This window comes from Sinohyriopsis cumingii, chromosome 1, assembly GCF_028554795.1.
Source record: "Sinohyriopsis cumingii isolate HCF-2022 chromosome 1, ASM2855479v2, whole genome shotgun sequence".
Lineage (NCBI taxonomy): Eukaryota > Metazoa > Mollusca > Bivalvia > Unionida > Unionidae > Sinohyriopsis > Sinohyriopsis cumingii.
In genome coordinates, this window is record NC_142961.1 from 129,690,330 (window position 1) to 129,714,861 (window position 24,532).

At 37.2% G+C, this 24,532-nt stretch overlaps 1 protein-coding gene across 1 annotated transcript in view; it reads right to left on the reverse strand.

The window, feature by feature from the left end:
* LOC149807852 (uncharacterized) overlaps window positions 1-9,834 on the reverse strand; it is a 37,374-nt gene extending 27,540 nt beyond the window's left edge. The window contains exon 1 of the mRNA XM_089947097.1: window positions 9,720-9,834. The gene's annotated coding sequence lies outside the window, so the exon portion shown is untranslated. The remainder of the gene's footprint in view (window positions 1-9,719) is intronic.
* Window positions 9,835-24,532: the final 14,698 nt, after the last annotated feature.

Below are 24,532 nucleotides of genomic sequence, written 5' to 3' on the forward strand. Positions count from 1 at the left end.
CGTACCGAGTGTAAAGTCAAATGATTGGCTCTAAATCATCTCACTAGTCAAGAGGTGGACTTTGGCTTGATGAAAGAAGCTTTGCCGTCTGGAGACGATCAAGACTTTAGAGTGACCACCAACGAACTGCACAAGATTGAACATTTTCCCACTCAGCAAATTGTCGGTCGACCGTTATAAAAACTATATCAAATCGTCTGCCAGAAGCGAGTGCGGCTTTTCAACCACTTCACTTTACCTTACGGACACGATCATAGTGGTCAGTATATAAGTGGGAAAACTTTCAAGACCGATACTTCATTGTGATTACATTTGCCAAACTAGAAAGATGAATCCATTCACCAAGTCAGAAGTCAAGTTCAGTGATGAGTCGAGTGCGAGGCAGTGCCTTGCGATTGTGGTGATGCACTACGTTGCTACATCAGCGATTCAACACATCATGGGAACTTCGCTATGACTACTTCACTTACCATAGCAAGTTATGCTGTGCGTATAAAATCCTACACGTGTGATAGCGATGTCACCCGTTACCATACACCTCGTCTCTTTACTGATTTTCATTCTCAACATAGTACTATCGTACAGTTATCACCCCAAGGATGTCATCTATGCCTCAGTAAATTACTTAGGTTACACCGTAACTTCATCGAAATTAACGTTTGAGAGAAGAATATTCGTTCCATGTGCGTTTGACTGATTTCTTCGCCTTTGAAAGTTGATTCCAAACATTCAAAGGAAAGTGGACAAACCATATGGGAGGACCAGCCCCCGAAGCATTAGCCAGAGCCGGATTTATCTACTTGGGTGAAGTAGATAAAGTCAAGTGTTTCAGTTGTGGTGTGTCATTTCACGAGTGGGAACAACAAGACTCGGCTTACCTAAAACATGCTTGATGGTCTCCGCATTGTCACTACCTTCCTTTAGTGGGATCCCAGTAATATCTTCATGAATACTTTATAAAAGAACATTTTTCCTTGCTTCTGGACTTTAAAGAACGCATTTATGAAGAGTTAGTTCTTCCAATTACAAGTGAAACACAAAGAACATTTACATCCGTTTCGTCACCGATGTTTGAACCACTGGTACCTGAATGGTATAAGAGGATCAATTCTTATGATAGTGTTAAAATTGCCAGATAGCGATTAACTACCTGAGATTCAGAAGGGTTTCGATGCTACTCATTGTACTTAAAAAGTATAAATATTACACAAAATTTCAAACTTACCGTTAGAGGATTATATTAAACCTTTACAAGAACTAGTATTGCCTCAAAATGAATGTGCGACATGTGGTGTGTGAGATAGTGATTAACCAATTTCGATTCAGTACTGAAGTACCAACGCTTCAGTGCAAAAAGTATATATATTAACTCCAAAAGAAACACATTGCTTTGAACGCATAGTTTAGAAAAGCACATTTAGAATGTACCTCTGGAGCCGAGAGAACGGATTTACAAAGCGTTTATCAAAATACAAGTGAAACACAAGCTCAGAATCACTTCTCCATTTCATATTATGTTTTTGTTTCCAAAGTAAAAGAAGACTGATTATGAGAGGATACTACTTCTGGCACAAACGAAGACGAGGCTATTGGCCACAACCCACCGATTGCTGATTCTTGGAAGACACTATTTCTACCACCAGTACAAATGAGGTGTAAAAGCTTGTTACCATACCAAGACGTTTATCAGTAGCATTACAACATATTCCGTGGAAGGAAGTCAATGGCTCTATTCAGATTTGAAAGGATTACAAACACCGTTTCCAATAAATGTTTCCTTTAAATTTTGGACGCCATGCGGTGTGAGTGTTAGTGACTTCGTTTTTGGATTATGTTTCCGAGCAGATTCATTGTGAACTAGTTATAAACAGTAACTACAACAACAGTATTATGGTAATTCCTTTCAATGTACACAAGAGAGTCATTATGTTAAAAGCGCTGCGTTTTCTTATCGATACTTCTCTACTTCTATGGGAAGCAAAGATTCGTAAACTTTAGCAACTTATGATGCTTACGAAGATGTGAGCATAGATTGTGATATACACCCGCGCTGTCAATATGTACGTGACTGGAACAGTCTTGATTTCGACTCTTGGACGAAAGAAGTGGCTAACTATTCCAAAGATTTATGCTAACGACTTAAATGGTCCAGTGAAAAGTGTGACATTTAAACCCGTGTCAGCCACATTGCCAGAAAAAATTGACACCGAGGAAGACAACCCATTCAGGACAGCAGCAGTACCGTCGTCGATATCAACACACCTGAAAATCCATTACGGGAGGAAAGATTCGAGACTGAGCATAATGTAGAGATTCCAAGAACATTAAAAAGCGTCCATAGAACACCATACCTTCGTCAAAAATGTTGCACAGTGACTTGTTCGTATATCATTTCGATCGATTTGCTTGGTCTTTTAGCCATCTACCTAAAAATGTGTCTATTATGCATTTTTGCATTTGCGTGAAGTAACTTTTTAACACTTAATACACGTGTCCTGAACAATATAAAAAAAAACTTCTGTCTTGCTTATGTTAGTTTAAAATGGTGAATACCTCCCCTATGGCTTCACCTTCTTTTCTACTTCTTCCACGACTTTCAAAGTCATAGACGTTAGATCGTCCCAGTTATGAGGCCTTGTATCTTCGACATCGTTTGATCGAACACAAAAGTCCACCCCAATGCATGGTGTGGTTTTACAAAGACTGGCAATCTGTTTATAGTCTCCCTCGAGAAAGTAAGGGAAATTCCATTGTTTTGTGGAAGGCGACGGGGTCGTGCCTGGCACCAGTCAAACACATCTGGTCATCTTCAACGACATGTTAGCAGAAGACGAGAAGAAAATAAACTTTGGTTTACGTGTAAAGGGCATCATCAGAATGTCAGTGTCATTTACATTACCTAACATGTGTTTCAACAAAGTTAAGCCCATCGCATCATTATTCTCAATAATCATTACGTGGTGGTGTTTAAAAGTCCTAGACATAAATCTCAAGTACAAGTGCTAGCCAAAGAGTTAGGACTCGTGCGTACGAAAATGCCACTCTAACACCGCACATCTATTTAATAATCAATTTAAAACCCCACACCCGAATAATTATAATCGTCTACAGCCAAAATGCTTCCGAAATAAATGAAGTCAAAGTTTACTAATTATGAGTCACTGAGAACGAATATGATGCTTATGATGCTGATTGGCTTTAGTTTTAAATATATGATACTGGGTCAGTATATACGACACTTGACTTGGGAATGGCACAGGATAAGTGAGATATAAATGGAAGTGAACTCAGTTTAAACCAGAAATGACTCAGATATATCTTAGATTGGATTAATGAAACACTCTATGACTGGGTTTCGAAAGTACTTGTCTTTTAGGCAAAACAATGAATGATGCAATCTGAAGTTGGTATTACGTCATACATGATATGAATTGAATCATGTTATTCCTAGAAGTAATGGATGATGAAATCATAACCAATCTTACATAACTCTGCTGGACAAATTGGCCTATATCAGCTCTAGAAACAGCACAGTGTCATGCTCTGTTATTTTGACAGTGTTTGATTTTGCAAAGGGACACATTTCTGTTTAGCCAAAGTGAGAAGTGATTGCTCGTACTTGTGTGAATAATGAACATAACTTGCTCTATTTTGTGGTGAAGTGAATTTTGCATACAAAAGGGCCGTATAACCACTATGGATATAAAAGCCTATCACCTTATTTTTGTCAGCAAAGTTGGAGATTAGGACAAAAGGTGGACCCTTATAAATATTCTGCAACACTTGTGCAACAAATCTACCCCATTGGTTGAGCAGGAACAAGAGATCTATGCCATTTGCGGTGCCAATCATTTGCCGAGAGCCAACAAATCATATCAGCAATTGTTACTTCTGCATGGTGCCTCCAGCTGGGAAAGGTGTGTCGAAGAGGAAAAATTGGACTGTGTATGATCCAAAAATATCATCAGCTATACGCCGGTATATCACGGGGAAGGACTGCCAGTTCAAGATGCACCAGTATCATTCTCACTTGAGGCAGACGAGGAAGAAGAAGTGGATGACACTTCTAGTCCTGAACCATCAATGTGACATTGCCCATATTTTCTCCCATCCTCCTCCTCTGAACCACACCTCATAGCACCTGGTGAACTGAATGACCTTGTCAGGGATTTGGTAGTATCCAAGAGTAAGGAATGGCTGTTCGGCTCCAGACTACAGCAGTAGAATCCCCTTGCAAATGATGTTAGGGTTTCCATGTTCCGTGGCCGTGAAAAGGATCTTGTCCTATTCTTTTTCATGGAAGGTGATCATGTAGCCTGCAAAAACATCAATTGTGTGATGGCAGCCCTCAATACTATTCATGATGCAGATGAATGGAGATTGTTCATTTTTTCGTTGATGACGAGCCTTGAATCAGTTTTGCTGCATGATTGCAATGTTTTGCCATCAATTACAGTTGGTCATACAGTCCTAATGAAGTAAACCTATGAAAACATCAAACAACTTTTGAGGTACATAAACTATGACCAACATCAGTGTCAGATTTGTGGCGATTTCAAGGTTCATGTTCTACTGGATACGCAAAGTACTGCTGTTTTCGGTGCTAATGGGATAGTCGTGGGAGAAATTCCCACAACATCAAGATAAATTGGCCACTCCAATAGTCATTAAAGTCTGGTTGGACAAGTGTTCAGCATCCACAACTTGTTGAATCAATGAATATTTTGTTACCACCCTTGCACATCAAGCTGGGTCGGATGAAAACCTATGTCAAGGCCATGGACAAAACGCAAGCAGCTTTCAGTACCTCCCTGGAAAATGTCCAAAGTTAAGTGAAACTAAGATAAAAGAATGTGTCATTGTTGGTCCTCAGATTCATTAACTTCTTCAAGATGATGGATTTGACTGTGCACTGCGTGGCAAGGAAAAAACGGCATAGAAAGTCTTCCAGTTTGCGGCAACAAATTTTCTCGGTAAAAACGAGTTAGACAACTACAGGTAGTTGGTGGAAAACCTCATCAAGGCATAAAAAAGCCTTGGTTGCAATGTTTCACTAAAGATACAATTTGTGCAATTTCATCTGTATCTTTCCACCGAACTGCTGAGCATTGGACGACCAGCACGGCGAGCGATTTCAACTATGGAGAAACGCTATTAGGGAAAATGGGGCCCATCAGTACTTGACGACAATTGCTGGACAGTGACAAGAGATGCTCCTTTTAATAAACACAAGAGACAAGCCAAGACATGCCAAGTACACATTGAATAAGGATAACCTATGTACTTATATATACATAATAGTTTATTGCCTTTTGTTTCATAATAAAGTTCATTCATACGAATGGTTTGCTCTTTAGTTTTAAAGTGTTATATACACAGGACATGTGCGATACTATCACGTAAAGCAACCATAAACAAATGAAAATACATAGGTTTACAATTTATGATGAAAACTCAATCCAATGTATACAATATACATAGGTGTAACATGTAAAAACTTAAATAGCTTGGACACAGTAGCCAATCATTTGTTTCAATTGTCATATTTGAATTCAGCACATCAAAATCCATAATAAATATCACATTTTTATCTCAGAAGCAGACGAATTTTTAAAAAAAATGTAGACCACTGTTATCTTAGGCAATCTGATTGGATCACAAAGCACATTAGGGAGTGGCTTTGGTAGAAATCGTTCATCCCACAGGAATTATAAATATTATCGAAAATCAAAACACGTTTACGCTCAATATTATGAACGAGCAAGTATAAGAACAATTGGAGAAAAATGATGTGAAGGTGTGGTTTGTTAAAAGGACATTATCAACCAATTCTCGGTTGTGTAACTATATCATCCAGATTCCTGTGGGGTATTATTTTCACGCACAACATTTGGTAGAAAACGATTGCTTGCGTGTTTGAAGAACAGTCTGGCTCCACCCTGGCTAAACATAACAAACCTGCCAGATCGAGTACCATAAAATTGCTTACCGTCTGGCCATGTATTTTCAGGATGGCAATACTTTGTCCATTACGTTTTGTCCTGAATTGTATGATTTTGGGCACCCAAGATAGGCATCAACAGTACGAAACATTTTTCTCGTATTTTAAATACATTGTGCAATTGAGTGAAGGCGGGTTGAATTTTATGTCTGTGTACTTCGTTTAGGAGGGACACATATCTGTACTGTTATTGAGAATTATTCCTTTCAAAGTGGATTATGCCATGACTGATTACGATGAGGGTGGAAACACCTATCACGCTAACAGCGACTTTGTACATTCTCATTGTTTTCCCGTCAGTAAGTCGTATTTTAACAGAGTCAACATAGGTATGAAAGGAGAACTGGGATAAAATATTCCATTCTTAAAAGGAAAAGTTACGGAGAAACTCTATTTTTTAAAAAGATTCTCTAACGACTTGTGAGTCATATATCCTGCGTACAGAGGAGTTGCTGGACAATGGGAACATATTTAAGGAGATATGCGAAACAAATCCATTCATAAATACGTGTCTGTTTAGAATTGCTTGCACTGGGACATAGAAGTCTGTACACGATCAGTGTATTCGGTAGCAACCGAGCATACAATAATCAGTGAGGTTGAATTTTAAAGTGTGCCGGCGGAAATGGAAAATTGCAGGCAATTACGAGCATAAACAAGAAACCATGCGTGTACGGTTTTGCAAACAGTTTAAGTCGAGTATAAACAATATTCTTCACATTGATGAATCTGCATTGCGTATCCATCAGTACCATGTGCTTGCTTGAATAAGAACACTCAGAGGTATTTGTTTTGGCAATCACGATTGTTTTTCTTCTTCAATTACATAGTAATTGCAATATCAGTTTTTGGGCTTTTTCAGGTGTTCTTGGGGCACTCATGTCCGGCGTAGACTGTACCCCATGACTGAGCCACAAGTGCGAAACATTAAATTAATAATCATGCATGGGTCGCGAATGGGCTATGATGGATGTCAGAGACCCTAATGGGGCCAAGAAAGGTAAAACTTTGCTACTACTCCACATTTGTAAGGAAATGAAATCGCTTGCGCAATTAAAGGTTACGAGGCTATATATCCAGGCTTGTGGAAAATGGATTATATAAATAACGCTGATTATACATGCAAATTATCTATTCTGCTATAATAACAGGAATCTCGCAAAGCGGACTTCCTTATTTTCAAAATTTGATTTTCCTTTGGAGAGTGGTCCTATCGTTTCTTCAGCTTGTTAAACATGATAAACGACTTGTAAATTATATTACAATTAACATAAATATAACGTACATTATTCTGTATAGAGGGTTGGAAACACATTTGAACAATCTTGCGTTGGATTCGTTTTTCTTGACCAAAACGAAAAGGTTTTAAATAAAGTTCTCGATGCTTTCAAAAAGCAAACCAAAACGTCTCAAAACATAATTTTGCATCTATACCTCTTCTAATTGAAAGAATAAAACTTTCTATAATGCCACAATTCAACATTGATATCCCCAAATGTAATCAACATGTTTACGTTGAACTGAATTGATAATTATAATTTAAGCTCACAACTACTATACAAGTTTATTACTAATTTAGCTATATAATCGCAATGTATTATGACATAGGATAATAAATTATTAAAAGGATGGTTTTGAAAATATGTTCAGCTTGAAACTTCATTCGCTGTCCAATATGAAAAAATGCAGAGTTGACAATATTACGTCCTACAGCAGGAGATACTTCACCAACATTCAATGACATCTTTATTTCGAATGCCATGTTTACACTGCACAAACGTGTGACACGTGTAACATATTTAGCTATGATTCCTAACGAATAGTGGAGAACTCGCCCCATGAAGAACTCGCCTTTGAATAACTCGCCTCAGTCAAAAATTCTACCCTTGGAGAACTCATCCCAACTGTCAGGAGAAGTTGCTCCATGCTTGTTCGAGAAGACGCCCTATTGCGTGTGGACAAATCGCCCCAAAGATCAATGATGCTAACTGTGTATGTCGCCCAATGAATGCTGCCATTTTATTATATTGCCTTTTGAATTATTATATTACCCAATTGAGATTATAATTCATGGTGATTAATATTCACATTGAAATTCGAAAATAAGCCGTCACCCCCGCCCCTTTTGTTTTTCTTCTGTGTCAAGTGTTTACTTAGACACTGTATATGTCGAACCATTATTACCAGTTATCGCGGAATCGCCGTTTGCTGTTGTTCATGCAGTTTAATACTGTCACCATAATCATCTGTGTCGTGTATATGATCGTAAAAAAATCAGCGCAACCCCAATTATCACATCATAATTTACTATTTATCGCTGCCTAATTTCCATCATAAATTTTGTCTCTATCCATCAAAAACAGACCCTTCATTGTAACTATGTTTTTGAACATTTAATTTCAAGAACACCATTATGTTCAAGTGGATTTTAATCTTTGTCTCTTAATTTAGTAACATCTAAATAATTTCTCCGAATACTTTTTTTTAATACAAATCTGGGTTACAATAACTGAAATACATGAGGATTATCTGAAGGCTTTATTCCATATGTCCGTTTACTAACTTAACTATAGTGCAACAGCACACACACACACGAAATCGCCAATAAACTATATCAAATACTTCTTGAGGTGTAAAAACCGGAGAAAGCCCTAAATAATTTGTATAAAAAATTAAATGAAATAAAATACAACAATCCTTAGCATTGTTACCAGAACATTCGGTTCAAAATAATACTAATTCTGTACAAACGGAATACTACCCCAGTGTTTTCAAGACTTAAGATATGTTTGCCTATACCGCGTATGTCTCTAAAAATAAATGCACCGGGCTTCGAAAATCAAATCCATTACATTATATGTATTCCTTCAGAATCTTAAACGAGTATACGAGATCAGGATTATATATTTGCATAGATACACACGCACACATATAAATAAATAAATAAATATATATATATATATATATATATATATATATATATATATATATATATATATATATACATGTATACATACATATTCATATATGTACATCCATACATATCTATATATATATACATATATACATGTACACACAAATATACATATATTTATACAAATATATCCATATATGTATATATATATATATATATATATATATATATATATATATATATATATATATATATATATATATATATATATATATATATATATATATATATATATATATATATATATAAACAATCTCGGGCAACTTCTTCAATCACCATCTTCAACCAACATCTTCTCTAGCAATGAACCTTTGCATTTCATGAATTAATTAACTGCAGAGATAAATTGTTTATGATAAGGTTTACTTAGATATATATTGTATGTTCTTCATGTTTATATTGATCTGTTTACAGACCCACTCACGGTAGGTACACTGTATCTATATGTGTATGTATGTTTACATATATGTATACATATATACATGCATATGCACACATATATACATACATATATACACATATATACATATATATACATATATACACGTATATTCACATATGTACACATATATATACATACATACACATATACATACACACATACATACATACATACATACATACATACATACATACATACATACATACATACATGCATGCATACATACAGTACTGTTATTTTTAGCGGATATGCATTAAGAAAACTTTCGTGTTAAGCAGATTTGGCTGAAATAAATATCCTACCTGTTTCACATTCTTTTCCAATGAAACCATTGTAGCAAGTGCAGTTGAAGCTTCCTTGACTGTTGGTGCAATGTCCATTGTTGTTACAAGCATTCCCGCCATCTCTGCATTCATCCACATCTGGAATAAAGATAATGCTTTCTCGTTTGAAGTTATTATTCTTACATACGAGTTTTTATATATAATATTTTAAATTATTTTCTAGCTTTTAAAATGATTACGTGCTTTCTCTTTTTGTAATGTAATATTGGCTCTGACTAGCTTTTTGAAGCTTATGCTGACGACAGCACACGGACTGAGCATGCCGATACAATCTGTTTGCAAACAGTGCAATTATGACCGCCTTTATGGAGCAGATGATAAATGTCAGCAACAATGTGAGTTGCTGATTAGTTGCGTGGAATACGCTAGAGTTTAAATGTACGAAACCGTTTATTATAAGCGAAAAACTACCACTGAGACAGCTACCCATTTTGTTCGCTATATTTTATTCGCTCAAACTGTACATTATATGGTTATATGATATGAGGAGTGTGTAACCCTAATTTCAAGTAAAATAATTAATACGGAAGACTCAATATGGGCTAATACATCGTTGATTAGGCAAATGTAGTATAAATTGTTACGATGCTTGCACAGAGCATTTCTGGCCGATATGACCATACTTGTCTTTATTTACGGCTATGCATGTATGTATGTAGGTAGGTAGGTAGGTATGTAGGTATGTATATAGGTAGTAGGTAGGTAGGTAGGTATGTAGGTAGTAGGTATGTATGTATGTATGTATGTATGTATGTATGTATGTATGTATGTGCCAGTATGTCTGTATATATGTGTGTATTTTGAAACTATTTTATGAAACCATCTTTAGGATGACCATTACCAGATCAATTTCCAAGCGTTCCGTTCCAGCGATCGAGGCATACAACCAGGCCGTCTCCCTTTAATATGTAACCTGGGTCACATTCGATTGTAACAGTTGTATTATAGGTCCAAGTACCTTGAACGTACCGACCACTGTCCCAAACACCTGCTTTGGTTGCAATTTTGCCATTCTCTGGTTGCAGGAGATTATTGCAGCGTTTCGCTGAAACATCGGTAAGTTAGAGTAGAATATAGATCATAATGTTTACCTAAGCATTATAATGAAAATCGAAACGTAGCCGAAGAGTACCGAAAAAATTCGTTTTAATAAGGGAATTCAAAGGAAATAATGAGTACCGAAAGATTACGTTCCAACCAGGAAATGCAGTTTATTTACATTTCCTGGTTGGAAAGTACTCTCTCGGTACTCTTCAACTAAGTTTTGATTTTCATTCTAAAGTTTAGTTATATATATATATATATATATATATATATATATATATATATATATATATATATATATATATATATATATATATATATATATATATCTGCTTTATATGCATCAGCGCAATCCTGTCATATAGTACCGATCAAGAGTTATGCAGCTGAAACTGATATGTCAAAATCCTTCCCATAATCCTTAGAACGACAGACACCCTCATACTAAACGTAAACTACTTATCACCACTGCATGTACAATTTGTAGATATTGCAATGTCGTATAGTGAAATAAAGATGACACATAATATTTAAATTATTGTTACACACTGGTAGAAGTCTGTGCATAAAACAATCGTTTTAAATAGGTCCAATACCTTATAATGCAGAATAGCAGGACGTGCATCCCGGGGCAAATGGGTTTCCGCCATTAGTAGCATCATGCAGCAAGCAGAATATAGAAATTGTCCAATTCTAAATCGCTAATGCCGTAGACAAAAATAAAGGTTTCTTATTTGCATATATTGAAAATGTAGTGCTATTTCAGACATAGTCGTAATTGGATGTCTTAAAATAACAAACATATCCACACCGAAATATCAGATGTGAACCGTCAATATTAGTTGTACATCCCATTAGCTTATTTAGAACCATAAACAGGCCGTATATTAACTTATATATAATATATCATCATAGGTAGCATTACCAAAACTCATAAATATATTTTAATATTGTTAGCGTTGCATGCAAAAGATCTAAATAATCTCAGAAGTGGTATAATATGTTCTGGAAGTATCAAGCATAACATTTATTTGCTTTATTTTTCTATGTCATTATCATCATATCTTAAAGTTTGATAACCATCTATGATGAAGGCTGCTAAGTTTTGTTTTGTTCTTTTTTAATCCACCACCCTTACAATAGTTACCGTCATAAGTCACATGTAAAAAGGTCACTCATAGGAACTACAAGTAAGAGGTAATCAGAGTTAGATATAAGAGCTTTCAGGCCAAATTTACGACCTGCAAATATGAGCCTTGTAACGCGACTGAAAATGTTCGATATTAAATGATCTGACAAATTATTAGTTTGTGTTTGTACCATACAAAGTCAACCAAAGCCATTGTGTTCATTAGTATCAACATACCGATCATTATTTATAACAAACTTTAATTCACTTAAGCTTGTTAGTATCGTCAAGTGTACATTTTTTTTTACTGTAATGGAGTGTTTATAACCAAATTCGTAAGGACAACACCTATAAGGTTAGTTATCGTTAGTATTCCATTTAAGTCAATTCATATTTTACTTATTATATACTAAAAATGAGTTTGAAGCAGGTTGTAAAAAGGTTGATTGAATATGATCCGGGAAATTAGTAACCCTTCTTTGTACAATATCAAGTATTTCTTAATATGTTCATTAGTGCAACTATACTGAACTTTATTCATTACATTCTTATAGTCAATGTAGCCTGTTACAACAGTCGAGTGTTTTACAACCAAATTCGCAGGCACGACAAATGTAGCCCTGTCAATGTAGATCACTAGAAATGTTACATTGCGCTTTCCTTATTTATGCAAGAAATGGTAGAAACCAGTCATTACTGTATATTTCATTTTTTTTTTAACCAATAATTGTAAGTTAAAATCAACGAACCATAGAATAAAAAAGCAAATCAATTTTCCTAGTAAAATATGTTTCTTCGATAACATTTACCGAATCATAATACCTTAGGATAACCATTACTACCTCGCAAATCCAGCTCTCTCCATCTCCCCTTAGGAAACTACTTTAACTAATGGGAGCTAAAAGTTGTATGCCGACCTTTGTGGCAATCGGGCAAAAGGCTCTCTCATTACGTATAAGACTTAGTAGTCAAGTCTAAGAATACTTCAGTTACCACTGGAATGAAAGGTACGCTTTCTGTGGATGTTACAGCGGCGAAGCTGGGAGGTTTTATGTGTATTTTGATTGGGTAAATATCCTCGATAAAACATCTTTCACTAGGAATAAAATAGATTTTTCTTCATGAACGTTACCCAATAATAATGCTTAAGGAGAATAGGTAAGAGGTGGAGGAAGTTACATTTTGTTCACCAAGAGATACCATTTCCGGTCCCCTAAGTTAGATGAGACAGCTTCTACGTATCCCAAATGGAAGAGATTTAATCTGTTGGCGCACTCGTTCAAAAGGTAAACAATTTAGCCCCGCAATTCAGCAAAAGTCATGAGGCCGCGTCTTATGTCTGTCGATCGATCAGGAAGGTTGCCCTGTTGAGATGTGGATATACGTCCTACCAGATCGAAGTGAACCCTCTGGATGACAGCTTTCGGAGATAAAGGTTAGGGAATGTCGACTCTGATCTCCATTTCACAGCGTGAATGATGTCGGTTAGCGAACAGTTACGGCCTGACCTTGAGTTAGTGTCAACTGTTCAAACCTCGTGAGCCAAGACGCGTAATAAGTTCATTTGAGCTGAGGTTATTTCCCTATATGCTGAGCAAGTCCCCCTTACTCCTGGACGAGATAGTCTTTTCTGATGGGTACTCTCGTCCTTTGATGCAATGTATGAAGAGGCGTGATCTCCTTCGACGCAACGGATATGTTCTATTAAGGTACCTGGACTGGGTTTTGTTGGTGGCCTTCAGATAATGTGTCCGGATTAAACAGGTTTCATGACGAAAGTTTGGTTACCCGTGGAAAGGAGACGGATATTGACGATGAAAGAAGGTGTGTTCATGAATAAGACTGACTGGTCTTGTCGAAACTTGCCTGAAATTCCGGGCTTCTGATAGGTTATATATTTCGCGAATTTGTTCAAAATATGTCTTGTGCGGCCAGGTTAAAACCTAAGATAGGTTCTGTTCTGTGGATAGGGTTAACGTTTGTGGCCTTATATGCACAAAGTTGGCGAGAAAGTCAGATAAAACTCATGGGTTGGTCCGATGTCTTCCCTACATTGATGTGAAGGTGACAGCGATCTTGTAGCAGTAACCTTTGATCGTACTCGTGCTAACTTTCTCTCTTTAACGAAAGAGTGGAGGACATTAGCTGTATGCGGTTTAGATTCCTCGAGAGGCTGGATATGATCGTTTGTGCACCAGTGGGTAAAGATGTGCCATTTGCCTTTATATACTTGCAGAGTGGAGGGAGGACACACCTGAACGAATTTCTTCAATACGTTTCGGAGGAATTTTTTTTTAATCTGAGGGCCTATTTGATATGATCCAGACGTGCAGGTTTGGAAGCTCCGGACGGAATGAAACGAATGTCACCATGACTGTTTCAGTAGATGAAGGAAAACCAGAATTTCCGCGAGGTTTCCAGTCCAAAATTGATGAGGTCGTTGATCCACAACCATTCGCCATCGGAGTGGTACTATGATGATGAGGCGCCAGGCTGATTCCCTGGCTATCTATATTACGTTTGGATTCAGAGGTGTTGGAGGGTAGTTATTTGGGTTCAGATCCAATCTAACGATAGGGCGTCTCCTGCCTAAAATTGCGGTTACGGGAAGGGTGAGAAAATGGACGAAGTTGTCATGCCACTTTCTCGCAAACAGGAACGCAACGGCTGATCGCATCGGGTACTCATCTGAGTGAAAACCGAGGGATGGAGCATCCATTCTGATTGCATTAGTTGTTTGTTCCGCACAGTACGTTGAGGCGTCTCGGAATATAGCGAACATGTATATTAAGTTGTTGTTGACAAGAAAAGTTTGTAAAATCCCACACAATGACGCAATGGTATGGGGACTTGGATCCTTTTTGTCGCTGAAGATATGCAACCACTGTAGTATTTGATTCCTCCTTGTCGTTTGAGACATGTCCACGCTGTGGAGTTGTCGGGCAGAACGGTAACTCCCTTGCCATGCAAATTGTCCTGTCACCAATGAAACTATTCACAATGGCCGTCATTTCCGCAATTAATGATATGAATATGTCGTTCCTGGGGAGAGCATGCATCCCTTGTTTCCCGAAAGAATGATAAATAGATGTGCTGCACATTATTCCTTACTTGCACCTGTACGGACGGTAATCTCGGGCGGTTGTACTTATATATGTATACCCGTAGTGAGACAAGTTAGGTTGCCCATAATCCGCAGATGGTGCCTCTGTTGGGTGCAGATGGTGAGAGGATGGGCCAGTAGGCAAAGTTTAAGATTCCATTCATACGGAAGAAACAATTGCAATGGGCTGACAAGGAGGCGACCTAGAACCTTGAGATCCACTGAAACGTTGAGCAAATTTAGTAATCAAAGTAATTACCGTGCGGATACAATTTCCTCGAAAGTAAGGTGATACCATGAGTCATTTTTCGATCACCGATCCTGATGCAGACGAAATATCATAGCTTTTCATTGGAATCAGTACTTAGGAGAACAAATGTTTGAGACGGTACTATTTCGGATTTTTCTTTGCTGATGAGAAGCCCAGATTAGCAGCAAGAATTATAACGTCTTCTTATATCGATCTCGTCGTCGGTGTTGCAGGTTGTCGTCAAGGTAACTTGATGTTGCCGCCATACCAATTTTCCGGACATTCGCCATTACTCGATACCTTAGACGAGTGAAGACCCAGAGGCCAATGTTAACCCCTGCTGGATGTGCCCTGATTTGTTATAGGATATTGTAGGCTAATTGCAGGAACGTCATGGGAGCCTTGTGAATAAAGACATGATGGCATGCGTTGTTTACCTCCAAACTGATGACAACGTCTCCCTCAAGGATGGCGTTCAAAATTCGAGGTGGTGCTCTCAGTGTCAAGCAAGTGGCGTGGATGAATTGATTGAGGGCGCTTAGGCCGATGACCAAAGTTAGAGTGCCATTAGCCTTGGAGACCAAGAAAAGTCTGGAGCGAACAATAAGAGGTTAACTTTCTAAAGGGAGCCCTTGGGTCCATCTGTCGCGTTCAAGTACTATTCCTGTCTCCACGCTGTGCTTGTGGGATGGAGGCAGACATGTCCCCTTGATGACTTGTTTGCGGACTTCGTCTATCTCAATGTTAAACAGCAGGTTAGAGCGCAAAGGATGTGATATTGGCTTGGTCGCATAGTAGGCCTTCAGGAAAGTGCAGGCAGAGAGCACTGTGTTGCGTTCCACGAACTGTACTTCCAGCTGAAATTATGGCCTTTGCCAAAGTGTGTTTGAGCAGCTCTGTTCAGTACTCGAGCCTTTCGACTCCAATTAGTGCACTTAGGTATTCGGAGTAGGAGAACATTCGCTAGGTTACGTCTGCTGGAAGATAGCCATGGAGACAAAAGTTCAAGATCGAAGTCATGGAAACAATATGCTCATTAATGGCTGAGTGTCGTCAAATGCGATACGATCCATACGTATGGAGAATGGCCTGGTCATCAAAAAGGAGGAGATATCACTGTCAGCTGCTGGGGTTTTTACATGAAAGACTGGCAATGGTAGCAGCACTGACGAACTGAGGACGAAAGCGGGTCAGAAGGTTTGTAACTCTCCCTGATTTAAAAAGTAATTGAAGTCGTACGGTCCTAGGGTCAACAGCGACTGGAAGTCTGGTCCAGGTTGCTGATGGAGTGGAAAAAGGAGAACAAAACTCCAGGGGTGTAAAACGTCCTCAATGTATGTTAGGCAGGCTGAATCTTCGCGTGCCGTTTGATAGAGGTGAATGGATGATAGTAGTGTAGAAAAAGCAATATTATCTTCGTTGTGTGAATTGAGGCTAATGTCCCGGTAATGCTGGATACTTAGCTGACAAAGAGTGACGAGGTCTGCCGCTCACTAAAGTCGTAGTACTCCTTAAATTAAAAACTTGATTTAAAGGCATTCGCTGAGTAAGTGTCTCTTCTCTTTACAGAGTGTAGAGAAATTTCGAAGCGACATATGTTGAGGCGTAAATGATTGAGCCCGTATGATTTATGTTTGGCAATTCCTGATTACTAGTATATGGACTAGGCCGGTGGCAACGGAAATGACATCAGAGTGCGGAGGATATTGATAGCATCATCAGACTGGACGGTTAAATGTGTATTCGATCTATGTAATCTGTCCGTACGTCTGTTGAATGAGAGGGAACTTGGCTGTTTGCTAGCTCTGTCCCTCGCTGTTTTGCACTTTTAACCCAAGGTAGAGGGGGTTCCAAAAGTGCCGAGTCCTGTGGAGACCTGGGTGGCGGAGCTGTTTTAGAGCGTGTCAATGACCGGAGCTTTGTGGCAAACAGTGTTTAAATTATATCCCTTGTCCCCATTAAATTTAACACTGATGAGAAGTTAGCATGCACACTGGTGACCTCTTCGTCCTCAGCTCTGTTGTTTGAGCTTCACTCATAGTTCTAATATGTAAGACAAATAGGAGCTAACGTATAAAAATGTAGTCCTCTTCCTCCATAAGTTATCCGTTAAATGGTTAACTCAGAAATTGATAACATGCAGTTTAAACAAAAAATAAGCATACAGTAAAAATATAGTAAAAATATGTGATCCTGCAAATGATATGTTTGAATAACACTTGGGTGCATAGTTGTACCAAAAGATCGTTAGCTGGAAAAACGTGATAGCAGACGTTCTCAAATACAAAGCTAGTTTTAGGGAAGATCAAGGGTAGCATGTACACATAGAATTCTTAAAGCATGGGTTTCCAAGGCTAATAATACCGTTACAGAATAAAACTCACCCGTATGTACTTGAATTGGCAAATGTATATATGTATAAAGAGTTTCCTATAAGCATAAAGACATGCACACATAAAAACATTGTAGCCTGAACCCATCTTATGAAATCGCATAGTCTAGGAGAGACTAAGTGCAAGTTAAATATGATGCAACGTTTTTGCAAACCTGCCTCAAGTGTCGCCTATACAAACATCCATGAGTCGAATACGACTGAAAAATGAAGAAAAAAAACAAACATGTATTGAGTCTGAACTGTACTTGTCAGGCCAGAGCGGGAAAAATATAAAAATGTTAACGAGTGTCTGTATTGCATAAGAAACCAACACAGAAAAGGGAAACTGTTGCACCGTTATAGGGACGAACGAAGTGTATCCAACAATATCCATTATAAGGCAATACTTGTAGGAATAAAAGACTCAGAGACCACCAGTACAAGTTAAAACACTGAAGCTGGCTCCAGGACACTACGAATACGTTAGGACAGAAACTCACCAACATGTGCCCGTTCACAATAGAATTACACATGTATAGGATTTGCATTAGTGCTAGAGACTTGATTATATAAAATAGTTATAGCACGAACTGAATTTAAAAGCTCCTACAACTTGTATTGGTATATCTTCCACTTAGATTCTGGCTTCTGCAAGGTCTCTCTAGACGAGAACGTGCTTATTTCAGGAGCGGACGTAGTAACTGACGTGTTACTACACTTTGCCACCAAATCTTTTACGTAAATAGGCCAACTCCCTTTAGGACAAAATTGTATCTGGGATAGAATTGAGTTGCGAGGAAGTATTAGTTTTCCTAAAGCATTATGATTCGGGAAAATATTCGAAAAAGGAAATTATGTATAACATTTTCATTTGAGCATTTCAACATTTTATATGTCCACCGTCAGATTAAAACCACCTTTAAATTATATTGGGTACTTGATATTAAGCGTTCCCGCTGAGCCATAATTGAAAATTATTATGAGGAATCTTAGTAATGTGCTTTTTCAGAATTTACGTGCGGTATCATATAGCTGATCTCAATGTATGTTTTCTCCTCAAATGTAACTTCTTGACGTAGAACTCAATATTTAAATCCAGCCATGTGGATGCTTTATTATAACATACGATTGCATCAGCTGATCTGTACGTTATTAAGAATCATTTAACCAAAAGAAAGTGACAAGATGAATATTGTGTATTTAACAGATAAACTTAACAACAGTCTCTGAAACATGCGACTGTAATACATTTTATTATCTTTAACAATTAAGTCCAGTAAATAATGTCATATTAATACAAAATTTCAACCTATGTAAGCCTGTTGCTATTGTTACAGATTTTCCTTTATACAGTAGGTTTATCATCGCTTCCAGTGGTATCATATGTCTAACACTTTGTTCATTGATATTAATGTGATCACCTTATTTGTTTGCAAATCTGATAAATGTCCATTTTTTCATTCGATGTTACTTTCAGCATTATGAAGTAATTCTATTTGGTACAACTCATAAAAGAATGTGCACCATATGACCCAAATGACAATCAGAGGTGATCACATGAATAAACTGTTTGAATATACTGTATAGCGTGTGACATGTAACTAATTTGTACCAGGGAGGGGTTCAATAACATTTAAATATTATGTGGTGTGATATCCCTTTAACTCAAGATTGTGAGCTTAATATTGAATATTTCGACTTTAAGGGTTATGTGGACATAGTCAGGGTAGGAAGTAGGAAACAAAGCTATGAAAAGCCAGATATATACACGAATCCTATTTCTCCTGATAGGTGTCCCGGATCTATAACTTTCATTAGATCTGAAGTTCCTGTTACTAATGCGATCATCGCTATCCATTCAACATTACTCATGTAACACATCTGGATGCAACTTCGGTAAATAAGCAATGGATTTTTACGGGCAAGAGTTGGGCCAGAGATATGCCATGTCAAACCTACTTTCGTCGAATTCTCTCAAACATCCAAAATCATCTACAGGTGTATCCCCTGTACTCAATAGTAATAGTTTTAGTTCATCAATCTATTCACTATTCCACAAGCATATCATTTCACTAGTAACTGCACATTGAATCATCTTTCCAGGACGGAAACTATCTATGTCCTAGCGAAACGTGAAAATAAATCTCATAGTGTCGTTAACAACTAGCTGGGTGTTGTAACTAAGGGGCTTTTAATATATATATATATATATATATATATATATATATATATATATATATATATATATATATATATATATATTCTTCAGAAACTGTCCAACCTATATAAATCGCACTAATGCCTTTACACAGATTGTTGGAATTGTGAATCCAGTATCGTATCTTTGGCTTCCATATCACTTTTCCAAATTTGATCTGATGACAGTTAAAAGTTATCCTCAAAATAGTAATTATTTATTGTTAATTTGACATGACATCCATCAATTAAATATGATAATACAGTAATAATTGATATTGTTTTTTATATTTATATATATATTTTCCCCTTTGCTTGTGCACATAAGGTCAACAGGTCAAACCATTGTCATCATTTCGATTTTAGTATTAATGCGTGCTGTTTGCAAACAATGACATGTGGATTGAGATCTTCATTGTGCAACACTTATAACAATTATAATTATTAACTCTTTCATTTTTTCAATTTTTCTTCTCCTTTTCTAGGACCCTCGTGGGGAGACAAACAATGTAAACTAAGTCTAGGCTTATAATCCCACCCAATATTTTCCATCAAAATGAAATAACCCTGCGCTTTTGCAAAATAGGACATTCAACGCCTTCATTTGTTATTTGTTATTATTATTACCTCACTCTCTTATACTGATCTCCCAGAATACTAAAATATCTCATATAATCTACATATATCTGCCGCTCTTTGCACACAAACAAAACAAAGAAAAAAAATTGTAGTTGTTACGTTTTGCAAGTATTGTACTACGAGCGAATCGAGCCTCATGGGAAAACTGATGATGAAACCACTTAACTGGATTACTTCTGTACATATATACAACTTACTATTTGGAGAAATATTGAACCAAACTGTTAAAATAGAAAGGGATAACCGTTGGCGCTATTGTTTTGCCCAAGGCTATAAAATGATCAACTCAAAAGAGTAATAATATTAAATTAGGCAATAGGTTTAACATAAGACAATAAAGGTAATACAGACATGTCCCTTAACAAATTCAAATGAAATAAGTCAAGTGTTGCTAATATCCTGGCAGTGCTAGTTACACAAGCAGCAGCACAATTCCCTGTATAAATAATAGCGTAATAAGGTGCTGTTTACAATCACAGAAATTGCTATTGTCTAATAACGGCAACATTATTTAATTTGCTGTTAATTATATTGTTCTTCGCTGATTTTCTGAAATTTATATATGGTTACGGACATAACATAAATTGTTTGTTTTGAAAATGTCTGCCTAAAAACACGAATTGCTGCTACTATATCCAGAGTTAGTGTTTAATATCTGTTATTTTACGTTATATGCCTATATGATTTTTAAAACCCTAAATTTTGCATCCATAACATTATGTTAAATTGATCTTGCTTGAATGTTACATCATACTGTCTCTGTATCTGTTCACTGTATAACACCTATCAAATATTTAAGTGTAATTCTTTTTTTTAAAATATGAAATGGATTGTCGATTTTCAACGATCTTAATTGTGTATATTAATTGAAACAAATCTGGTAATTCTACCATGATACTCTTAGGATTATAAAGTATTGCTAGTTTCAGGTTCCTGGGGATGACCGAACTAGGTACATTAAACGTCACTTCAATGAAATAAAACATAACAGTAGTAAAGATAGTACGACGTCAAAACCAGTATTTTGCATATTTTACAACGTGTAACAACATTATTATATAAAGACACAAGTTCTATAGGTTTCGTTTGAATTCTCAAGATTATTTTTATTCTTTTATAAGAACATTATCATGACAGTTCAATGGTTTGATAATATTTGCCAGGTTCAGAGATGATAAGCAGCTGATCAAGATCAGAATGCCTTATATATTGCTCATTGATGCAAACCATGCACAATACATTCAGAAATATACGATACATAAAATTTGCTCAAGCTCCATGTCGACATAAGGTTCAAAGGGTTGATATTTTTTACTCGAATGACTTAGATGAAAGGGAAACTTGAAAGTATTGTCTTCAAAAGTCACTTAGAATATTTTATATTCACCACTAAGAAACTACTATAGTCAGACAGTGAATAGTAAATATTGTCCAACTGATATTTTCCGATGAAGAAATGAAACAAAAGTTGCTGCTACTGACACATTGAAAGAAAAATATATCTGTATATGACAAACCTTAGAATTTTGTTAATGGGCAATCATTATAATTTGGCCACACTACGTTAAACTCACTACTAATGGACAACTACTACCATAAACTTCCATTATTTTGAATTTATTTTCCAATATGCATCTTCGCACGACACATTCTTCCTCCTGTCTTCATTACATATATAACTGTAAATTTTGATTACCGTTTTGCGCTAAGACACACAAATAGTTGTGTATTCGTTTGTTCCAAAACGAATATATCGAGAGTAACCCGCGAATTCATAGAGATGTACTGCTGGTTGCCAGTGTACTATAAACATAAAATAAATACATGAACTTATTTTGTTAAAAAGCTTAATTCTAACTTACCAACACATCCTCCCCATTGATCAGGATGCCAATTGCCATCAGATCCACACTGGATCTCACTAGGCCCGTTGATGTAGTATCCCTGATTACATGTCTTAGTAACTATGGATCTGTAGGAATTTGGGCCTGCAATACCATCAGTCATATGCCACACTGCAGGTTGGAATCCAACGGCATATCGACCTGATCGACATAGTATAGCTAAGACGTAAACAAACAAAAAAAGAAAATATAGAGAATCTTTAATATTATTTTTTCGCGGTGTTCCTATTATATTTGTAAGCTCATTGTTTTAAATGCTATGGCTACTTCGCTATAGTCATGGATTGAACATTTGAATATGTCGTTTCAGTGATCCTACTTGCTGAATTAAGATATAATATAAAATTTTAGATCTTATGTAACATATTATGTTGATATAAGTGACAAAAACAAACATTGCTGCAAATGTGCATGACCAATATCTTCTAAAACATTCCGATTACATAGTCTAATTTCAAGTAACCAATATTTCGTAGTAAAATATGTTTATTCCAGACTACTTACCCAATCATAATACCATAATAGAAGTACTACTAACTCGAAAATTCAGCCTTCCTCTCCCAATCACAATAACTTTAGCTAATGGGAGCTAAACTTTTCTGCCAACCTATGCGGCTGTCGGGCAGAGTTATCTTGCATTAGGTATAAGACTTGGCGACAAAAGCAAAAATGTTACCACTGAAGCCGAAGGTGCGCTCTCTGAGGGTGTGTCTGCGGGGAGACTGGGAGGACGTATGTGTATTATGAATGGGTACATATAGTCGAAGACACATATTTCCCAATCATGATGCCTAAGTAGAATAGGTAAGAGGTGGAGCGTGGTACATCCCTCCACCTGTTACATATTATCGAGATGTATTATGATTGGGTAAGTATTCTAGAAGAAACATAGTTTTAGGAAAAGTTGGTTTCTTCTTCAAATATGTTACCCAATCATAATACTTTAGGAGAATATGTAACAGCTGGAGGGAGGTTCATCTATTTACCCCTGGGATACCATCTCCGATCGCGTACAGTATGTGAGACAGGTTTTAGGTAACCTGACTATAGAGGAGTCCATCTGTAGGGTCGCTGCTTCAAATATGGAAAATTCCTCCCCACCCAGCAATGCAGCGGAAGTGGTGATGCAGCGTCATAAGAAGCTGTCTATCGACCTGGAAGGGTGATCTATCGAGCTGCAGATAGAGGTCCTACCAGATCGAATTGGCCCCTCTGGAATGACAGATCTGGGAGATAAAAGCTGGAGAATGTCTCCATTCCACAGCGTGAATGATGTCAGTTAGCAAAGGGTTCATGCCGAATGCTACGCTGTTGGCAACTGCTCTAAACTCGTGAGCCGAAATGCGGAATATGGTCTTTTGACCTTGTGTTATTTTCCTGTATGTTGAGCAAATAGCCTACTTAATCAGGGACTAGATAGTCTGTGTTGATATATGCCTTTGTCTTGTCTTAAGAGGTAAATGAGACTTGATGTCTCTCGACGAAACGGCTCTGCTCTAGTAAGGTACCACCTGAAATCGCGAACTGGTTCATGAAGATGGCCTTCAGCTGAAGTGTCCAGACTCGACAGGGAGTTCAAGACAAAAGACTGGTTATCCGTGGAATGAAGTGATGGAAGAGAATACCGTCATGCGTATAACTGACCCGTCTTGTCGGAACTACATGCAATTCCGTTCTGCTGATGGAGGATGGTTTTTCCTAACTCTGCCTTCCGTCGCTGACGCCATGATGAAGCTAATTTTGTATGAATTGCGAGCCGGAGATGACATTGACTATGGTTCAAATATGTCTTATTCAGCCTGTTAATACCCAGCATAAGTTCCACTTTGGGCATACGGCTAACGTTTATGGTCGTGTATACAAAAGTTACAGAGTAGGCCGGCTACGCCATTGTTTTGTCTGACATCTCTCCCGTAATGACGATATGTGTCTGTGACAGCGGATTTATAACCTTTGTTCATTCACTGTGTGAACGTTCTTTCTAATAAGAGCGATATGAAGTTAGCGATTTTTGCGGTATAGATACCTGTAGAGGTGAGATCTGCTCGTTTCTGTACCACTGGGTGAAAACGTGTCATTTGCCTTTGCATGCTTTAACAGTGGATGATCTTTTTGCTGGAACGATTATATCC